General features: G+C 36.6%; 1 protein-coding gene across 6 annotated transcripts in view; it reads left to right on the forward strand.

Annotated features, from left to right (window-relative positions):
- Nucleotides 1-19,016, forward strand: part of LOC143363778 (uncharacterized) — a 306,621-nt gene that overhangs the window by 154,140 nt on the left and 133,465 nt on the right. The window lies entirely within an intron of this gene.

Raw genomic sequence — 19,016 nt, forward strand, 5'->3', positions numbered from 1 at the left:
ACGATATAGTCATTCAAGGTCATTTGAGGTCATACACGTAAAAAAGGATGAAAAATGTAAATTCACTGTGAACGCTTACGTAATGGGAGATTCTCAGCTTCATTAATGAAATCAAACTGATATAAATATCGTATCAATATTCGTATAAATATCGAATGTAAACGTAAACAAACTTGGCCGAAACTTCACCGTAAAGTCTGGGAAAATTCAGGAACAATACTTATACCTATACGCTGATACTGTAAAAATATAAATGACGTCGCCCTTAAACTTCAATGCGAAATTTGCATTTTTCCGATCTTTTTTGAGGTTTTCGATTTTTTACAACCAGAATGCCCTACCTAAAAATCTGAATTAATCACAGTATACGTATGTGGGTGTTCGACGTCTGTTAGATTTTTTTTCAGAATTTTCACATATGACTGAATAGGGAAAATAGATCTAATCTTTTCAATTTTACCCTATAACTATCCTCCCGGTCGAAATATAGGGTTAAAAACAACATGGTTTTTCTTGGTGCCCTATCGAACGGTCCATTAGCTTCTCCATTTGGTCCAAGGGTACTTTCAACCATCTTATCCGGTTATACCCTTTAAGTGTAGGTATGTAACAAATTTTGCAAATTCAAGAGAGCAGATATTCTCGTTCCCGAAGGGTAAGTAATGCTCTGCAAACGGTCATTTCCCGAGATTCGATACTTTCCGTTAGGCCATTAACGCGGAGAGATCGTGGCGCGTCTCTTTTGATGCCCGTTCGCCCTAGCGCGTCCGCGTTCGCGTGAAAGTCAGCTCGCTTCGTCGAGTGTTGCCTATAAAAATTTATTAATTTAACGGTGCAGCACGCGCCTCGCCGGTGTTTTATTTTCGTCCGCGAGTAGATATCTACCTTCGTCGTCGCATACTCCGGTTGGTCACGATCGGCATTCGGATGACGCCGCGAGCTAGCTGCGTGCCGGTTCTCATCGTGCATAGGCGTTTCTTTATCGTAACGCATTCATATGACAGACGTCGGTGATCATCGATAGCGGGTTTCACCGATTAGATACCGGGAAACGCGTACACACCGGGCTTTCGTCGGCTTACGCCGTGACATGCATTCGGCTTCGATATGCAACGATCTCGCGTATCCCAGCCTCGGTGCATTCTATAATTTCGAAGCAATCAGAACTTTATTGACCTACATGCGGAAATTGATTGAACAGCAACGCCTCTATCACTATGATCGGGTATTCCGAGGAAAGTATCAGTAGAAGTGAAAGAGGGGTATAAATGTTGAAAAGTGAGACCGGTGAGAACATTTCTAGCTGGAATGCGCTTGTTTGTGCGTTTGTTCAGCTTCCTGATACGCAACGCGTGGCAGTATAAACATTACTTTATTATAATAATATACAAATATTATCATGAACGCGTTAAAGCTACGGGTAGTAAGATTATATTCTTCTTTTAACACGATCAACAATCAATTTGTCATACCTTAAGGGGGAACATTGTGTAAATGGCCTGTTTTTCAAGCATTTTTTATTAAATGTAATCCGTAGATTGATTTAAAATTTGAGGAATCATTTATTAACGTTATAATGTAAACAAAAATATTTTTTATAAATTTTGATCGTTAATATCAATGACGCAATGGCGGTTTGAAAATGGCATCCTGGGAATACGCCGTACAGCGTACAGTGCACAAAAACGATCTCAAACAAAAAATCAATATGGAATAACATGGTTGGTTTATTAAAATTTACAAAATTACAAAGATAGCGAAGTTAAAGAAAACGGATTTTCTGTTACGATTTTATGTTAATAGCAATGTTTTAAATAAAAAATTTAAATGCCGGAGCTCGTCACGTTGTGGTCCATTATTTATAGAATATATATACCAAGTTTCATGAAGATCGAGTAATTACTTTTTGACCTGCGTTGCACGGCGTGCGAAATTTTGCGTATCGAGAAACGTGAAAAACACATTACGAGTTCGTATATCGTGAAGAAATCTTAATTCATTTTAACTTACCGCGGTTTTTTGCTAATCTGCGATTTCAGGGCCATAGAGCAGATCTTCCTCTTCCTCAAAAAGTCGTACTTCAGCCGTGTTTTCTTCTTTTCGAAAAGCACGAGCCTTTCCTATAAGAGCCCGACTACGTGAGCCGCTCCGCCCAATACAACCGTTCACTTTATTTTGAAAATAACGTACAAGAACATCTCTGATCACTTTCTAACTTTTTTTATCGGATTCCTGAAGAAATTTCCTATCGATTTAAACAAAAAAAAAAAGATAAAGTGCTAAAAAATTTCATTTTATACAAGGTCCCCCCCCCCCACCTAACTACTTCGCGACCACGGGCGAGTTATCTCGCGACGAAATACCGTGCGTACGATAACCACAGACGAGTTATCTCGCGACGCAATGTCGCTTGCGCTGTGCCACAGACGAGTTATCTCGCGACGCAATGTCGCTTACGCTGTACCACAGACGAGTTATCTCGCGACCAACCTATAAACGAAATTTGTCCGCGTCCGTGGTCGCGAACTGGTTAAGAATAGAAAATATTAAATAGCATGATGAAATGCAATCGTACCCGTATCAATAGATTGCGGATTTTATGGATTTATAACAATGAGTAGACCAAGTGCGGTACTGTAATAATATAATTAGGGTGCCGCACACCCTTAGAAAGCACCTAAACGAAAAATACCCAGCATAATTGATGCGGGTAAGATTAGAAACAAGAATCAGAAAACTTTTGTAGAAATGCTGAGCGACGACACATTGTTCTCGACACTTTTCGCGAGCGTAGCCAATATGTTTTTGTTCGATGCTCCAAGGGTTAATTTTCCAATAAGGGCGAAGTCTAATAATGACTGATTCGACGTTCCGCGATGCCACGTGTTGCCGGTGAAAATCCGGGAGGTCAAAACGCTACGGTGGTTTATAAGAAACGTCGGCGATTTATCCGGTGCGAGCGTAAATCGAAACGTTCCGAGATTTCTATCCGGCGCACGGAAACGATCGCACGAACTGTATCGGAACCAGCCAGCATCCGATATCGACAAGACCGTATCGTGTAGGCACGAGAACGTTGTCCCCGGTTTTTTAGCGTCTCCGTCGAGCGAGCAGTGTGTTGTCCGGCGAGATGTATTGGATTTATTATGCAAGAAAAAGTGTCAGCTTAGCGAGGGAAATCGTTAATTATTGGGACGAAGAATCGCATCCGGCAACGGGGTTCGGCTGTGTATGCACACGATGTCGGTGTCCGCTTGCCTCGCGGGGGCTTTTTTCACCTAGGGTTTCCAGCGGGCCGGTCCGGCACGAACGCTTCCAGCCACACACGGCCATTCATATCGGCTGACCGTGTTTGCGCGGTAAAACGATCCCGCGCAATAAACTTCGATTAACGTGAGTAATAATCGGCCGCGCCGCCGCGCCGCCGCTCCTCGCAAAGCTCTACACGCGCGGTTTCACCTCGCGCCGAGCCGCGACGCCAAGCTGACTAGGTATAACGAGCATAATCAGAATTGAATTTTTCTCCTCCTTCATTTCTAATGTTACCGTTCACATATCCCAACACTTTATATGCAGTTCTTTCCTTAAAGCTGCCGTTCAAAGAACTTCTATAATAAGTAAAAATAAGACATGTCTGATTTTTTTGGAATGAATCAAAACCTTATGCCTTATATTAACCCTTAGCACTCGAATGGCGACTGTAAGGCGCCACTAAAAATTTCTGTATCATTATTCAAAATATTTTTTACATTATTAAATTTGTTTGTACTTAATAAATTACTAAACATTTCAGTACTGTACGAGTAAATTGTACCATTTTCGTATGTATAGCATGAAAAAAAAAATATATATAGAAGGGAAATAGTCTAGGTCGGAAAAAATGTTTCGTTTTGGAGTTAAAATGGCTTCGAGTGCAAAGGGTTAATAATGTGTAGTGCCACCTTCGTTTTGTACCAACTCCAGCATTCGTTTCGGGAGTGGTTTGTATACATTTTTTATTGTTTTTTGCTTTATACATTTCCATTTTTCTTTTACGCACTTGCTTTTCAATCCTTAACGTTATCAGATTGTTTCTCTTTTGAATGTACCTCTGTAGCTAACAAGGGAACATATTCAGTCGATACAAGCCGATTTTGATGAAACTTATGTGAGATATAGTTCTTCGAAAAATATTTGACACGTGTTTTTTCTTATCGGCAACCATCCTCTTTGAAGGGGAGAAAACAGCCCTCAAAGTTGGGGGTCAAAACCACATTTTTGAGATATCTCGGAAACCAGAGATCGAAAAAATCAAATTTTTATTTAAAGTGTGTGTTTTATAATGGAAAATATAGTCGCGCAAAAAAATTTGACAAAAGTTTTTTGTTTAAACAATATATTAAAAATTTGACTTTTTTCCGTTTCTCTTATTCATTGTTAGTTCATTTTAATGTAAACTCGGGTGTGTGATTCTTGATCGAAAATAGGAGATACGTGTCTTGGGATTTTTCTTTTTGCCATTGAACAATAATTATGCATAATGAAAGGTAGTCTTGCACCTGGCGTGCAGAGGATGGAATTCTGGTTTATTTTGTAGAAGTATAAGCACTTAGTATAAATGTGTATAGTATTTTGAACAATACCACTGGGTTGGTTATATGTCGTTTATTGTTTTATTAGTAGCTAATCACCTCGGCGCGACGCTGCGGTGTAAGGGCACCGACTATTATATCCAATTCGCCTGCGAATTTCAGCGGTCGTTGGGCCTTCGGTCAAAATAAACCTGGAGCCTTAAACTATGGATCCTTACGATAATGGACACTGCAGCTTTCCTTGTTGTATATGGTAGCTCTGAAAAGAGCTGGTGGCAAATGCCAGACACTACAGTTTTATCTCGATCATTTACAGCATTTGAAGCAGAAACGAGTATTTTCAAAAATTTCTATTGTGTATTAGGGTGAAAGAGGGGGAAATGTAAAGTAATTTAAAGAATGTATAAATATAGCTTTGCTTCGTGTACTATTAGGCCTTCTGCGTTACGGTTTGAGTTGTGTGGAACTTCTTTATCAAAGCACCGTGCATATTAAGACCTTAAGGCTACTGCTTTCGTAAGACAGTGCCGCATCAATAATTTCTGACGATAATCAAGGTGAACATACGATAATCATATTATTTTCACTTTTTATAATTGTTTAGTTTTAGATTCGTTTTTACAAATATGAAGGTCAATCCGATGAATGTTATAAACGTTTTGATGGAAACATATAGTCACAGCAACAATAACAAGGAAACACCCACGAATGGAAAGGAAATTGAACTGATACACAATAATATAGACCTGATTGCTAATAATCGGCGATCTAACGGACGGACCGACTTCTCTTAATGTTCCCGAAAACGAAAAAGATTTGGAACAAGAAGAACCCAAAATAAAATCAGCTCTTCCAGAGCTACCATATACAACGAGGAAAACTCCAGTTTCAATTATCTTACGGATCCACAGTTTAAAAAGGTTCCAGATTTATTTTGACCAAAGGCCCAATGATCGCTGAAATTCGCTATAACAGTCGGTGCCCTTACACCGCTGCGCCGCGGTGATTAGCGCTGCTACTTGCGCCACCTTCTTTAACTACTAATAAAACAATAAACGACATATAACTCAGTGGTATTGTTCAAAATACTATACACGTTTATACTAAATGCTTATACTTATACAAAACAAGTCAGAATTCCTTCCTCCGCACGCCTGGTGCAAGATTATCTTTCATTATACATAATTATGGTTAAATGGTAGAAAGAAAAAATCCTAAAACACGTATCCCCTATTTTCGATCAAAGATCACACACCCGAGTTTACATTAAAATGAACTAACAACGAATAAGAGAAACTGAAAGAAAAGTCAAATTTTTAATATATTGTTTAAACAAATAATTTTCGGAATTTTTTTAGGCGACTGAATTTCCTAATCAAAACACACAATTTTTTCGACTTCTGGTTTCCGAGATATCTCAAAAAATTTCGACCCCCAACTTTGAGAGCTGTTTTCACCCCTTCAAAGTGGATGGTTGCCGATAAGAAAAAACACGTCAAATATATTCCGAAGAACTATATCTCACATAAGTTCCATCTAAATCGACTTCTACACTACGTATGATCTTCTACACTTTTATAAAGACCACCCTCCAGGGTGTACTTCAACTTTTATGTTTGTTGTATGCTTAACCAAAATAATTTTCACTCGATTTCCTACGCTTGTAGCAACGGTTAGGTAACTTCGTTATTCCACATCTATAAAAACAATCCAAATAGAGAAACAATCCGCGGTGGTGAAGAAATAAAAACTGAATCTGGCACGATAACCAGCGTCAGGAATGACTGTACTACTAAACTAGTACTTCCGTATTGAAACCTTTAATGTTCCTCGTTGCGGTGTAATTTTCGACACACCCTGTATGCACCACAGACCATAAAACTTTCGAAAAGGGGCCAGGAACTTTCTTTGCCCGGAAATGGCCAGGCAGCGAGAAGCTTTCGCCTCGTATCTCGTTCTGAGTGGCGTAGCTGACATGTGATTCGGTAGTAAGTTGACGCGCGACGACGCCGACGGACTTTTCGGGAAAAGTAGCGCAGACTATAAAGACTGAGGCTATAAACTCTGCTTGTAAATTATAATTCTGCTGGCAAAAGCAGAAGATCTTTTCAAATGACGAGTACGTCCTCCCGTCTTTGGGAAGGTAAAAGCAAGTCTTTTTGTTTTATTAAATTTTACGAACTCCAACGACTGTTCAGAGCTCAACCATTTTTTTCGTGAATGAAATTAGTATAGATTAGAGTTAAAGATTCGAGTTTTCGCTTTGCAAACGAGACCAAAAACTTGATCTCGGGTTTTTTTCTTACCGTTTTGTTCCGCCTGGAGTGAGTCCCAGTCTCACCGGGATACCAACACCTGGCTATATTTGCTTCAATATAATTTTACGACACTACAATTAGTGGAGCAATCGGCCTAGTCGCTAAAACTGCAGGCCTTAGCAATCGTAAACTAATGTGACAGAACCTGTTCAAAGTTTTCTTCGGTTCAAACATGATGCTTCAGGAAACTCTTAGCAATCGTAAACTTGATAAAGGAATAAAATCAGCAACCTACAATTATGACCTTTACTATTACTTGAAAAATTTTAATATCCCCATGTCTAACAGAAATAGGACTTTTTGTTATTTCATAACTTAGACTACATTTAAAACCTGTATTTTATTTTTCGGGTTTAAGCATTCCTTTTGGGAATTTCTAGATGTTAGAAAGTGGTTAGAAATCCTAGTTCTAATGAAAATATATTTTAATTTTTGTATTTTCAACTCCTTCCAGTATTGGTTTGCAATGATTGATGTGATTTTATTTAGATATTTTCAATATTCATCGAAGATTCGAGTTTAACAAATGGGTGAATACTTTCTGATATTTCAAGATCATCGTCGTTATTTTTTTTTTTTTAATAGAACGTCGTATTTTGATTAGCGTAACACTATAGCTAATGCAAAGACAAATTCAACCATGTATAATCTGTTGACCTTCAAATTACCTTCGAAAGAGTTATTTACTCAGGCCTTTAAATAAAAACTTAAACTCTTTTATTATGAAATATTTTTTTACGAGACTTTCACCAATATATTTGTTGGATTTTCCGATTAAAATGATATCAATTTTTACATTAACTTTCCGCTAATATAAATGTTATAGGAAGTCATTTTTATCGTTCATTACACAAGTAAATATCATCGAAATTGTATCATATTTCGTATCATTTTCATTAGAAAAATGCCACGAATATGTTGGTGGAAGTCCCATAAAAAGATAATGAAAGAGAAAGAAATTTGGGTATTGTATTAGTAGTCGTCTTATTAGGCGACACCTAACGGGGTATACCCCGTGGTGGTGTGGGTATTTCAGGGACCTTTAAACGTCGGGTTTGTAGGGGCTTATATCGAGAATTCACTGTTATACGTTTTATCGGAGCATACCTTTAATAGAATCAGCAGTCCGACTAATTGGTTCGGATTTAATCGACAGGTGATTACGCTTCAAATACGTTGATGGCGGCTGCTCGAGATCTAATGAAGCGATCGGTTGATCTGTTAATTGGCTCATAATCGGCCGATCTGTATGTGTGTTACGATTAGCTGAACGCGGTTTTCTTTTACTGTTACCACGCGGTCGTTGTTCGCGAAGAAAATTACCTCATTTTGTACGACACTCAACGGGCTCGTGTAGCTTACGGGATACATGAAAGTGGAATATTTAGTGGGAGTTTCACTGCAGAAAACGAGATGCTGCGGCGATATGTGACCACGCACGGACGTAATCGAGAGTGCGCACCGTGTTAGGCCTTTGAGTTTGAGTTATCCCCGCGGAAAGCAGTCGGAAAAATTCTCAACGACCGAAGATTAGTTACCCTTCTTGGCTCTCATTTAGAAGATTCAAGCGTGTAGATGCTCGACTGGTTCCTAAGTTGCTTCCATTGTAGGCTCTTCATTCTGCTGCGAATCGAATTAATCCTACATGAACCGAGCCTCGACCCTAAGCGGCTTACCTGTGCGCGTAACCATAAATTTCCTGTGACTTTTCGAGAAATATCTTCACCAAATTGAAAATATTCTTCAACATTCATTCCGAAGACTTGAACTATAATAAATAATCTGTTAACCCTCATCCGCCTCTCATTTTCCTATTCCAATTTGTTTTTTGGTGTCAAGTTGGTACGGTAATTAAAAAACAGCGCAATGGAAAAAGAAATGGTAAACTTTTCGTTACTTTTTGAAAATAAGAGACGAGACTTCGTCGTTTACAGATTTTAAAATCGCATCTATCACAATTTTCACTGTAAATAACGAAAAAATGTGGTAAATTCACAATCAAGATAGCATACAGGTTAAAAATAGTTTAGACTAAAGACGTGACATTTTTTGATGTTTAGTAAAACTCTTTAATATTAAGAAACGTCTTCTAGTAATTTTATGGTCAATACTTTCAATTCTGTAATACTATAGGGGAAATGGATGAAAATCATAAGCACCTAGGGCAGAGCCGGGCAACTGGTGGCCCATGGGCTGCACACTGTTTTTCCCCTGTTTTCAGCTGCGTCGCCAGATGAGGGGAGGGAGCACGAATTGAGGGGAAAAAGTTAGGCTTTCTCTTCCAAGACCGGAGTATGCACGACAGAGGCGGACCGCGTCACGTGACCGGGCCGCGGCGGAAGCGTGGGGAATAGCGTGGTTGAACGAGAAATTAGAGTGGGGAGAACAAGTCTTGATCTGGCGACACTGGTCTTCAGCGTCTCCCGTCAATTCTCTTTATTTCGAGAGATTTAGTGTTCGTATCGAAAAAAAGGCTCTGTACAGACGTAGCAAAGACATATACAAACACGGTGGTATGCATTTTTAATCGATTACTTACTTATTTAAGACGTAAAATGTCTAGAAAAAAGGCACAGCGTAACATAGCATGACAGTCAAGGCCAAATGCCTGCCGGCCCCCTTAAATATAAACAACAAAGAAATTGTTACATTAAAAATGCTACTAAAAATTAAACTAAAAGTATTAAATAACTGTCGTATTGCATAGTGTCTTCACTAATTTCAAAGATTGTTCACTTAACTTTACCGTACTCAATAAATATTATTTTTCTTATATGTAGAAGGTTAATACAATGTTATGCAATTTTTGGTTGTTGTTAAGAAAAACGAAATTCAACATAATTATGTTTTAGTAAGCAGAAATCTTCTTGCAAACTGTATATTTGAATAGATATACATACATACCCTAATGATGAAGAGTATTATCGTACATGTACTGTGAAAATTGAATGACTTCAAGATAATGTGCACTGTATGTACAGAGAAGAGTGGGGGAAACACGAACGCAAATATTATGTCATGCAAATATTATCTAACAAGACGAAGGTAAACAATTGTTCCTGCCGGCATCTGACAGCTCATGTCGCGACTAATGTAAGATTGCAAATGCAGGAACACAATTCCATAGATACACACACTGTTCAAGGTAAAAACAGTTGCAAATTTTTTTCGACTCAAAGTAATTTTTTTAAAAATTAAATTAAAAAAAGTACAGACCCAAAATTATTTTAGAGTCAACGTGCTTCTTATTCAATGCTTCCCACCTAATTTTCTGTTACAGTAGTATAGTAGCAATATTCTTTACAGTAGTACGAAACAGATAAACTTGATTTCGAACGTAAGCAATAAAGAAATTGTTACCAATTGTCCATTTTATTGTTTTAGGTATTCGTAATTTCTCGAGTCTCACCTTATATCATAGTACTGATCATTCATAGTTTACGTGGTGCTAATGGAAGGTCACGCAGAAAGGTACGGCTGGAGAATGTATTAATGCATTGTTGACCGGTCACTCGTAATTTTCACGCATACATGTTGTTAATTAACCGCGGGCATAATCATATTTATACCTGTGTTTATTTATGCAATGGCTAAGGTAAAAAGTTCAATGAGAATATCCATTATCAAGATTATAAAATTGACCCAATATTGTTGGGTTGAGAATTCTTAACTATATAGATAATTGAATAGTAGGGACTTAGGGCAAATTTTCACCGCAAAGCCCCAAAAACTATTAGGGTAAGGAACCCAATTTCTGTGCCTATATTAATTATACTTATTTTTAAAGCATAATGAACATTAAAAAAGAGGTTTTATTTTTTATATATCACTTTTTTTAGTATTCATTATGCTTTAAAAATAAGTATAATTAATGTAGGTACAGTAATTGGCACCCCACAGTAATTGAGTTCCTTACCTTATACTTAGGTACTGTTTTAGATCATTTCAAAATACCCAAAATTGGGAAAAATCTGCCATGTACCTGGGCGCATTACACTGCGGATCTTTATGCAAAATAAAAATTTTCTACATCAATTGCAAGTGATGGGAGCCAGATACACATTCGATTTATTCTTTAATAATTTTAATACGTTAAAAATGTCGTTGTTCTTCAATTATTTCGATTTTTCTGCTGTTTTAAATTACACCGACCCATTTTTACAATAAATGCATAAAATCCGCAGTCTACTCATTAGTAACGACCAATTCGTATTTTAACGAACCTTAAACAACTGTCTAACGAAGATGCTAGGATACTTTTAAGGGTAAAAGGCAGATAATAAATTGAGAAAGATATGACGAAGGATATTAGTCTCAAGAAATGTATTCGATAAGTAATCATCATACTTTGAAGAGATCGATGTTCTTACTTATTGCTATTGTACATCCGCAAAGCAAATTGCTATAAATAGTAGTAATAACATTGCAAATGACAATGTCCGCGAATTCTTTTCTCATGAGAAACGTACTATATTGGATATAGTGTATAACATTTCGTTCTTTACTTACAATCGTGTAACGAAAAAGATTTGTTATATATGGTCAGAATTATGTCAGTAAACTAACAATTGCTTTTTAACAATTTACTATTTTGTGTATTTGATTGTACCATTAAATTAATCGATAAAATAAATGTGGAATATAACTTTTTTTCAGAAATTGAAAGAATTATGAAACTTCTTAATAGATTCCATAAAAAACATAGATCAAACAATTTTTTTAAAAAACAATTTTGTAATATAAGATCCAACGAGAATAGATATTGAAATGTTATTGCAAGTAAAAGTTTTAGTTTACGCTTACACATAAAATATGAAGACAAAAATTTCATTGCAACAGGGAAAATATTTTGTCCAACAATATTATCAAAGTTGTAAATCATTGTTACAATTAGGTAATATTCTTCAATTAACAGCATTACGACAACATTAAATCATTGACCGTTGTGTTTCTCTTAAGCAGCCTTTTTTAATAAACGTACTAAAATAACTTTTCTCCTTGGAACTTCTGTTACATAGGTTTCAAAATAACTTGTTTCCATAAAACTTTTAGTACATGGATTATAAAATAACTTATTTCCCTACAACTTTTATTATATAAATTCTAAAATAACTGTTGTATGAGAATTCATTTTAAAACAGTTACTAAGGGTCACATACTATGTTGTCTCATGATGTAAAAATCGTCATACACTTATTCACTTTCTAGCGATTAAGTAAAGTGAATAACTGTTACATTAGAACCACCAGAGGGAGAGAGAGAGAGAGAGAGAGAGAGAGAGAGATAAATGGATCTACAAGAAGTAGCTTAAAAAAAATATTTAAAAAATTGTCAAATAAATCCATAAATTGGTCTGAAGCATTAACAATTGTACAGTTACATAAGTGTTCCGCCGTCCAAGGGGTACACAAGGAATACCACTTCAAACAAAAACTTTATTTTAATCCCTGCCTTTTTAAGCCACTGTAAACACGAAGTGTTGCCCCAGTTAACAAAAAACTCTCACGATTTTACAGTACTTTTCATATTATTTACTTTTCTTTCATCAATTATAATCATTTTCTATTCAGTTACTATTTCACGTATTAGCATGTCGCGATAATAAAAAATTAATGAAAATGCTTGGATCTTCTTTAACATCCCGTCAGGTTAAAAATCAACGATAATCGAAAGTGTGCAAGCGACATGCTGTGGAAAACATTTTCACCGTGTTTTCGAGCGTGAGGCACGCTCGTAAATCATTAATTTTCTCTGGATGATAATTCTCGCGCGAACAGGTCGCGGACGTGCGTACTATTAAAACGATAGAGAAAGGATGATCAACTCCAGCGTTTGCGCGCGCATGGGGCTGCTAATTTCCGAGCCGCTGCTGCGGTTCCTTTTCCTCTCTTTCCCTTGATCCTCGGCATTAATAATCCGCGAAAGTGTAACTTTGTTTCGTGAAAGTCCGGCCCCCCGGTGGTGTTTATACGAAACAGACCATGTCCCGTAACACGGGACTCGGTTTCCTTTTCGATATTTGCTTTGCGCGGCCCGAATACGTGTCGCGCAAGACCAGTTCTACGATATTCCCAGCGATATCGATCCGCGGCAATCATTTTCAGCTGTCGTTGATTTCTCAATGGGTTCCATCTCGCCGGATTCATTCACCGTAAATTTACCTCGCCAGCCATTCGTTTACTCACCGTGCAAACGCGTTTGTAATTTGTTTATGGAGCTCTTTTTCGAGATCGTTTTTTTTTCACCAATTTTTAGGAATTTTTTCAGGGACTCTATTGAACTCTTTACATTAGGATTTTGCACACAAGTTTATTGGCATTTCAAGATCATGTGCGATTTTTTGGGGGCAAAAATATTCAAGATTACACGAGTTATACAATATTCTTTTATGGATTACATTTCATAAAACATGGGTTGGTATAATTCCGGTCTTTCTACTGATTGGAAACTAAAAATTAAGTTGTTTATTAATTAGTATGAATGTAGCTATGATCCGGGCCAAAAGAAATTAAAAATCTTGATTGTGTGCAAAATGGCGGCATTTTGAACTCAAATTACTGATTTTTCAAAGATTTTTCGGCCTGCAGCACGATAAAAAGAAAATAGAAATTGACTGATTTTACAAATTTTGGTTCGTACGATGATAGGGTATTTGCTGATGATTCTCTCAAAATTTCAAGCTTTAAGTAAACGCCTACAGGGTGTTCCAAAAATATTGTACTTCCATGAAAGGGATAATTCTTGAGATCGTTTGAAGCAATGATCCTTTTTCCTTTGCAATGATGAAACATAATAAAATAAAAAAAAAAAAATGCGTTAGTAGGCAGAATTTGAACCCTGGTCGCCCGGCTGAAAACTTTGCACGCTGTGGTCGCGCCACACCGACTCTTATAGTATAGAAAAAATACTGCATTACATAGGAAATAATGAAACTTTAATCGTCAATATCTCGAAAACTATTAAGTATCTGCCCCCTATAGTGGTATACATATATTCGTGAACAGGAGAACAAGATCTATAAATGTGCAAAGTTTCAACAGAATCGGTGACCCGAAGGTCGTGGGCTCTCCTTTGTTAGAATCAGCCTGCTCTATCCGCTGTCTGATAGGTCTGTGTTTTTTGGAAATAACTCCTTTATAAAGCCGCGGATAACATTTTCGCAACGGATAAAGTTACTTGAAATCGCGTCAGAAATCACTCCTTCCAAGGAAATACAACATTTTTGGGACACCCTGTATAACTACGTTCATTTTACGAATATCGAAGGAATTCTTTTGCGCATATGCTTTACAAAACTTATACTCAAAGAAAATGCAAGAAAAGTCGATTTTTTGAAAATGAAATACCAGAACGCCCCCTTCAATCCACCACAAATTGTTCGATCCTGCTCGAACGTTTCTTACCATAACCTCCTTAGTATATAAACGGATTTCGCGTGCAATCTTTCGAAAACTGTTCCGATGCAGTTCCTTAATTTCTTGTCGATTTACGACGTAGATTATCCAATTTTTCCATCGTTAATTATGCACCGACGATTTATGATTTCGCGAACTTTACGAGTGCGGGTCATGAGCGTTAGCGTGTCATCGAGACATAATGTTGTCCATATCTTTGCGACTGCGACGACAGTAGGAGAGGTACGCCGAATGGAGAGAAATTATTTCTTCATAATTTTTAAGAATTGACCTACAACATCTTTGCAGTCCGTGGAATTAGATTTTTGGAAAATGCTCAATTATAAGAAAAATTAGCAGATCAAATCTAAGACAGTATAAACATTAAGGGAATTAAAAAGGATGCAGAAAAGTTTTATTTTGCCCAAAGAGCTGCAGTCTACTGGTTAATTGTTTAAGAATTTTTGAGGAATTTTAATCCAATTTTATTTATTTGCTGAAGGCTGAAGACTCCTTTAACTTACATATTGTCTTTGTATACGAACAAAATAATGACATAAGTCTATTATACAAAATTGTATTAGTAAATCGAGTGCTTAAACACTAAGAAAGAACCACTACACAAATCCGTTGTATCATAAAACGATTTCACTGGTTCGCCAATTGTATTTAAACGGTTACGTCCAGCATACAATGTAAATGAGATTAAATGGAAAAGAGCAAACTGAAATTATTGACAACCAATCGTAATTGGTAAGTTAATACATGAAAGGAGAATCAACCATGATTCAGGTAAAAATACGACATTTGTAATCAGCACAATAAGTCAGGTGTACCAGAATGCTAAGAGAAGGAGTCCAAAGAATTTGTGTCGTGCTTTCTCGAAAAAAAAATTTTTTAAGAAAACTTGATAGCTCTCGTATACGCTTTATACATTTTGATAAGAGAAAATCGCTAACAATTTCGTTTCTATCTAGAGCATAAATAAAAAGGTAGCAAGGTTGCTAATGAACTGCGAATGTCTGTACGCGCAACATCTTTTTTAATGGACTACTTTATGAGAGACAGGATAAAACAATTTATTCTGCCAGTCTAGTGACTTAATAACCTCTTGCGATGCATTAACGATGATACGGCAATATACTTCACAGTAAAATGCAAGTTTCTAATATTTTTCTTCTCCGAATATTTGCGCGGATGCCTCTGTGATCTAGTTTGAAAAATGTGAACTGAAACTGTAATATTTTCATTCTCATATCAAGAATATTAAATGGAAATTGCAATTCCATATCTCATACATTTATCAGATTTCATGACAATTGTCATATTATTTTAAGTTGTGTCTTCATGTACAGAGTGTTTCAAATTTATATGTCGTGACCACTACAGCTTGATTCTGCACCTGTGAATCGGTGCAGATCTCTTAAAAAAAGGGACCGCAAAATTCACCTTAACCTTGAATCTAATGGGTAAAGTTGTTTTTATTGCATCGCACAGTACTCATCGCGATGAACAAAAGTCTCGAAGGAACCGTTGGTGTCAAGTCAACTGACTTTATAGTTTCGTAAACTATATTATTTCATATGTCTACAGGGTGTCCCAAGATGGTATAAACGTGGAGAGGGTGAGTCTACGTGAGAGTCTGGACGCGTTTATTCATGAACTACTAATTCTTAAGAATCGCTAGGCACGCGAACTTGTATCGAAAACGACGTATCAAATGAAAAATATTTATTGTATATTTTCGACTTATTTTCTCATGTAATATCATCACCATTTTGGGACACATAGAGACATATGGTATGAAATAGTTCATGAAGCATTAAAGTTGTTTTTTGAGACAAAGATTGACTTCGGACTTATAGTTCCTTTGAAACTATCGTTCTTCGCGGTGAGTACTATAAGATGCAATTAAAAAATGTTTGACCTTGAAACAAAGGTCAAGGTCAATTTCGTGGTCCATTTTTTAACAGATCCCACGCCACGACATATAATTTTGAAATCCCCTGTACATTATTCATGCTGCGAATATGGAATCTTGTTACTAGATTATTTTCTTCATGAATGAAGAAGTAGAAACACTTCGAAAAAAAAAGAATTTGAATAAATGTTTTAAATACATAAAACGTTCAAGGAAATCGCAATTTCACAGACCGAATACTTCGTTAAAATTCTCAATACGTGTAATGAAGAGTATCTTGGAAAAACGAGCTATTTAAAAATAGCTTGGCGAAAATGCCTCGCATTGCTGATTCACAAAAAAAAAATCTTAAAAACATCAAAAGGTCGAGGTAATCTGTTTATTGAAAGTGCGTTGTTAAGCATGGGTTATTTAACGGATATGCATTTGTAACGAGCGGTCAACGGGTATAATGCACGTTTCAAAGCAACAGCCGACTGAAAACGAATTACAGTTCGAGCACAATAAAATGCAGTACGTATACCTACGTACGTACAACGGTTTCATTGGAATTCCGAAATTTTTCCGGCGGTCCGGTTCGTTTTTGCCTGTACCGAAGTGAAAACTCCAGGTGTAGGGTTGTATAATGACACGCATCTATTCGTACACGTCTACATACTTAACCTCTCTTTCCAGGGAAACACGGAGATATTAAATTGCAGCGCTTAAACTCTCCCGCGGTTACTTATTTGCAAGTCTAACGATATCTACCACGGATTCTGGCTTGCCACGTCCGCACCGTAATCTACAACAATTATATTTACATATTGGAACATTTGCAACGATACCAACGCAATTTCCTCCTTATAGAAAGTTTCGCTAGACGGAAGTGTTGAAAAGACTGAATCTTCGACTCGCGTTTTATGTATCTATGTATGTTCCTTCTCTGTATACAGGGTGATTCAGTGGAGTGTGTCACTTAAATTACTTCACTTAGTAAAGGGTAAATTTTAATCTTATGGTCGACGAGAGAATCTTGAATAAAAAACTATAAGGGTATATAGGATACGAAACTAATACAGTGTTTACTCGATATATGTCCAAAACACGGGTCTAGCCAGGAACATAATATATCGGCCAGAAAATACTATTCGTTGATTAGAAGTTATGTAGTTACGTAGTTATGTAGAAAAGGACCAGAGAGCCATAGAAAAGCCATAGAGGCTTCGGATAATGGCTCCTCATGGGGTATACCCCGCGGCAGTAAGGATAGTTCTGGGGCTTTTATCGGCTAGGTATTTGGGACATATATAGAGTAAACACTGTAGTTACTGAGATATTGTCTATAAATAATCTTTAATGCAGGTGATGCAGTAATGCACGTTTAGCAGCACTGTAGACTATCCTTATTTATGACTTCTTTATGATCGGTTGTAATTTTAAACGATTGGAAGAATTTAAGAATATCGATACATTATCTACAATTTAATTAAATTACTAAATTTGAAACACGCAAAATATAATGTGATACATTACAATCTCTATAGATTAGGGACCAAAAATAACGGTTATTCTAAAATTCGAAGGACAAAATGATTAAAAAATATCGATTTTCGTACTTTTTGGCTACAAATAACAGTTATTAGTGTCCAAAAAATTGGATCCTCCTCGATAACTGTTATCGATGAAGAAAAACTGTTTCGATTGCTCCAAGCAGTTATCGATTAGAGAAGTTCCTTTCGATCGCTCATAACAGTTATCAATGAGAGAAATTTATTTCGATCGCTCATAACAATTATCGTTGATCAAATTTCTTGGCATTTGTTCATAATAATTATTGATGAGAAAATTAATTTCAGTTGCTTATTTAATTACTGAGCTGTCTACTCTTTTTCGGATGGAGCAAGCCAGTAAAATTCATTGAGAAGGTTTCGCACAACAAGACGAATCAATAGACCATAAGAACAACACAAAATCTGAAAGAAAAAGTTTTTCAAAATTTTTTAAACTGGGAAAATCAGAAATATAGACTCCCGTATTCATCAAAACTAACGTGCATACATAATTCGCGCTGTGCCCGCAACTCAAGTTAGCGTTGAACGAACCTTTTCTGCTCTAAAATTAACGTTTGGTGATTTGCGGTGTAATTTGTCAGGAGAAAGTTTGGAAAAACTCATGTTTGTCACATTAAATTTTGATTGTAGCAATTAATTTTATGAATAAAAAATTTATTAAATGATTGATTCTCTACCATTTGAAAGTTGTACTATTTAATAATAACTATTACAATCGAAATAAACTTCTCTCATTGATAACTGTTATAAGCGATCGAAATCAATTTATCTCATTGATAGCCGTTATGAGCGATCGAAATAAATTTCTCCTTTCGATAACTGTTATTAGCGATCGAAATAAATTTCTCTCACTGATAACATTTACCAACAAGAGAAAAAATTTTCTGTTACTTATAATCCTTATTTGTAACCAATATGATTTTAGTCAACCAGAGTACAGTTGACATAAACATATTTGTCATCGAGTGAAGGAGTTTATACAACTTTGAACCAATTTTCATTCGCGATGACCTTGTACCTTTCAAGTAACAAAACAAGTGCTTTGGAAAATCATTGTCCAACGAACCACCCGGTTTCACAATGATAATGGGACGGTTGTTGTTAGGGACACGGTTCTAAGATGAGCCATCCGTTCCTAGAAGGTTGAAAGGTCCGTGGTGGTTTGTGGCAGGTAGCCCATTGTAACGAAACAAGGTCGGCTTTCATTGTTGACCGATCAATGGCTAACTAGAAATTGCTATACTGGGAACATAATGAAC

Source organism: Halictus rubicundus, chromosome 2 (assembly GCF_050948215.1).
Source record: "Halictus rubicundus isolate RS-2024b chromosome 2, iyHalRubi1_principal, whole genome shotgun sequence".
Taxonomy (NCBI): domain Eukaryota; kingdom Metazoa; phylum Arthropoda; class Insecta; order Hymenoptera; family Halictidae; genus Halictus; species Halictus rubicundus.